Source organism: Phoxinus phoxinus (genome assembly GCF_949152265.1).
Source record: "Phoxinus phoxinus genome assembly, chromosome: 10".
Taxonomy (NCBI): Eukaryota; Metazoa; Chordata; class Actinopteri; order Cypriniformes; family Leuciscidae; genus Phoxinus; species Phoxinus phoxinus.
This window is the reverse complement of record NC_136885.1, coordinates 12,216,183-12,220,295: the sequence shown is the minus strand read 5'-3', so window position 1 is coordinate 12,220,295 and position 4,113 is coordinate 12,216,183. Positions and strand designations below refer to the sequence as shown.

Genomic DNA, 4,113 nt, shown 5'->3' with positions numbered 1-4,113 from the left:
GGGGGGATTTTTGTTGGGAAAGTCCGGGGAGAGACGCACACGTCGATTAGACTGGATAAACACATGCAGCATCTTAATTGTTAAGAAAATGAAACGAAATAAATGAATAAATCAAGCCTTTATTACAAAACACTAGGCTATATCATACAGCATTCTGAAAAATGCGCACCCCTAGTTCCTCCGTCTATGGCCCATGACGCGATGAGCATTTACTATAGCTACTTTAAAAAACGCGGGTCGGGTACAATATTTTCTTTCTTTTTTTTGCGGTCCGAGTTGCGGGCGGGTTAGTTGAAAACGTCGGTCGGGTGCGGGTTGTTTATACATTGACCCGCGGCGCGCATCACTGCTGTGCACGCAGTGGTGCTCGGGCACGAGACATGAAGGCATCTGATTGGTTCTTTACATTCGCACCGAATGGCAGTGATTGGTCATAGTTTTTACTGTCCTACAGCTGCTACAGAGGTCAGATTTGTTTCATTCCTTTTTCTGAACACATAATGTATTGACTACTATCAGAATGGAAGGACCATTTCACCCAGTATAATAAAAAATGTTTCTGAACAGGATTACCAACCCTACCTTTAAGCGTATATATTTTACAAAAATATTGAGCACCAAAAAGTTGTTTTTGTTGTTGTTGTTGATAATAATAATAAATGTCTTTAATGTCATAATAATGTAAATAGCTTTTGGGTAACACAAGTTATCTTATCTTTGCTTTAAGGAAATATAGCCCACAGAGGCGTGTGTGTGTGTGTGTGTGTGTGTGTGTCTGTGTGTCTGTGTGTCTGTGTGTCTGTGTGTGTGTGTGTGTGTGTGTGTGTGTGTGTGTGTGTGTGTGTGTGTGTGTGTGTGTGTGTGTGTGTGTGTGTGTGTGTGTGTGTGTGTGTGTGTGTGTGTGTTGTAAAATGTGCTTTGTATACCTGAGAGATATTAGATGTCAGTCCAGCTGCTAAAGCGATGTAACCGGTAGAGTTGCCACTGAGCTCAACAGTGAGGCTGGTGTTAGTTAAGACGACTGAGGTGAAGAAACACGGAGAGCTACCAGAAGGATCACATCCTTTAGGGGTGTCCAAACACAGTTTGGTTTTTCCACACTCATTGCGGGTGATATTGGACTATGAATAAGAAAAATCAGAAACAAAAAAATGTGTTACTGTCTTTGTCAACATCAATAGCCTGAACTATAAGATATAATAAGAAAAATCAGGAAAAAGGCCAGGGATGGCTTCGTCAACATCAACATCCCACTGCTTTAATAACAATAGTATTTAGATTCTATCCAAATAACCCTTTTACTGTCATTGTTTAAAATGAAATTAATAGTTATTTGAACCAAGTAATTGTAGAAAAGAGTAAATGGTATTCTTACAGTCAAACTTGTTGTTGGTAGGTTATCATCAGCCTTAATGCAAGACACTGCACAGCCTATCACGCAAACCACTAAAAACATCAGCTTACTCTCCATGTCTGAAGGGGGAATATATATATATATATATAGGATTTAATCAAATTAATCTGAATAAGAATGATAAATCTGATATCATACATATTTACTTTTTTTTATGGATAACAATAAAGATAAAACATTTTATATTTAAACTAAATGTTGTTAATAATAAACAAATACTATATTACAAACAAGTTTTTTTCACTCAACAATTACAAAATTAGTTAATCGTTTAAGGATAGAGGGGTCTGATTCAAAATTTAAAATTTAAGTTTTACGGTTCTGGAATAAGTAAATTAAAGAAACATATTAAATTGCAAATTTAAAAAATGCAGTTTACTATTAACTGCAATGCAAAAAAGCTTTTTTGAAGTACACTAAACTTAATTTTGTGTGCTTATCCAATTGGTTTGTCCAATGTATTTGTATTGACAAAGTAAAACAAATAAGTTCAAATTCAAATAAAATCATATTCAGTATGATTAATCATATTCAAATTCATAAACTTTACATAATATATGTTTATTCTGCATTACCTACCTCTAGATGTGTCTTTACCAGTAGATATGTTGATCTTCAGCCTTGGAAAATGAGCAGAGAGTTCATTCCTGCTCATCTTTCAAATGTAGAACTCAAACCTCTGCAGAGCAAGACTGGGAATGAGCACACCCCATTCAATGCATAAGGAAAACCACTGTGGTCATTTTTTTTTTTTTTTTTGATCTTATCAACACAGCAAAAAAAAAAAAAAAAAAAAACTTTTTCAGGATACTGTATTTTAAAGATAATTTTGATAAAAATCCAAATAAGCCTTCTTTTTTGGAAAGGGTTTGTAGCAAATTTGATCAAGGGAAATATGAATAATTTATTACAACTTCACTGTAAAAAATGTGGCTGCGATTAGTTAAAATTTGTTGAGATAACTTAAATATCCAACTTAACCAAACTAAACTTAAGTTATCTAAACTTAATATTTTAAGTCAAGCTTGAACACATACTTTTTAAAGTTGAAACAATGTTGGATTTTAAGTTGTGCTAAATAATCGCAGCAATTTTTTTTACAGTGTTGTTATTTGGATCAGTTAATAGAATTAACTTGTTGTAGAATTAATACTTGAAACCTGAAATACTTGAAGTACTTAAAACTGTGCTGATGCAATTTGTTGAGGCTACAGTTGATCTTTGTTGATGTTGTCTTGAGAGAGAACCAGTTGGAGTCAGAGGATCTTTTTAACAACCATAAGAGTCAGGATCTTGATTTAACGTCTCATCAGAAGGACGGTGCGTGTAGTGTGTCTGTCACAATGCTGGGGGCATTAGGACCCACACAGACCACATGGCGAGCACCCCCTGCTGACCTCACTAACACCTCTTCCAGCAGCAACCTAGTCTTCCAAGGAAGTCTAGGTTGAGCTATTGTGAGCTGTTACTCACTATTACTATTATTGTGAGCACATTAAAAATGAGCTATTGTCACACAGAGATGGTAAATGATTCAATTTCCACTCATTGGAGATGAACAGACCCTTAACCCTACCCCTCCCAGTCAGGCAAGGGGTGTTTGAAAAAGTTAAATTAGTGGAGAAGGCTGCAGGTGTAGCAGTGTCCTCTGGTTTGATCCAGGTTTCAGTCAGGGCCATGAGGTTGAGACTTGAATGACTGGAAATAGTAAGTATGACAAGTAATGAAGTTTGTTTTGTTTACAGCTGACAGGCAATTCCTGAGACCAATAGAAAAATAAAATAATGTAGTAGAGGACATAGGCAGGTTGCTAGGATTGCGCTGCCTCCAATGTGTGACTCGATTTATGAGTGTTTGTAATAGGAATTTGGAAGCACATAGACAGGTCACAAAAACAAACAGAATGAGAACAAGTTGTAGGAAAGAGGAAGGAAAAAAGTCAATACAGAAGTGCCTTGTCGGTGTCCTTGCACGGTGGACTCGCACTGGTAGACTCGCTGGTCTTTATACTCTTCGGTCTTCATGATGAGGGCTTCATACAAGGGCTGCCAACCAATTATATACCCACCTAATATGTTGTTATTGAATTCTTGGTGGAAGAGTGGAGAAACATCTCACAGCAAGAACAGGCAAACATTGTGGATGAGGATGAGATGAACTGTAGTACTTAATGCAGCTTGTGGCCACACCAGATACTGACTTCTTTTGATATTCATGCTTGTTACATGTTGGCATTTCATTCCACCACAGACGAACCGAGAGGGTGAATGTCTGACGTTGAAAAGCATAATGTATGACCAGGCCATTGCTGAGATGTGGGAAGTATAGCTCAACTGGTCATCAAACTTCCAGGTTCCTTGCTTTCATCTAGGCTCAGGATTTTAGAACACTCTGTCTCCTTAGTTTGTGTACAGTCTAAGAAGTTCTTACATAGAAAGTCTTTCATACAATGTTGTTGGAATTACTTGTAGCAATAATACAGTTTTATGGCCACATTCTGACCCAGATGCATTGCAAAATTCATGAATAAAACTTATTTGTAAAAAGATCTGTAAAACCATAAAACTGCTCTTGGCAGGCTTTCCAGCTTGCACTGTCAAACCTCTGCAACTGGTCCAGAATGCTGAAGCTAGAGTGGTCTTTAACAAGTCGAAGAGAGCACACGTCACTCCTCTCCTCACAAAATGGCACTGGTTGCC

The 4,113-nt window shown here is 37.2% G+C and overlaps 1 long non-coding RNA gene across 1 annotated transcript; it reads right to left on the bottom strand.

Moving 5' to 3' along the window:
• Positions 1-266: 266 nt before the first annotated feature.
• Positions 267-2,111, bottom strand: LOC307005714. Its single transcript, XR_013799321.1, has 3 exons — positions 1,994-2,111; positions 1,376-1,473; positions 267-1,121 (listed from the first exon to the last, which is right to left on the bottom strand). It is a non-coding gene; the product is annotated as an uncharacterized lncRNA (long non-coding RNA).
• Positions 2,112-4,113: the final 2,002 nt, after the last annotated feature.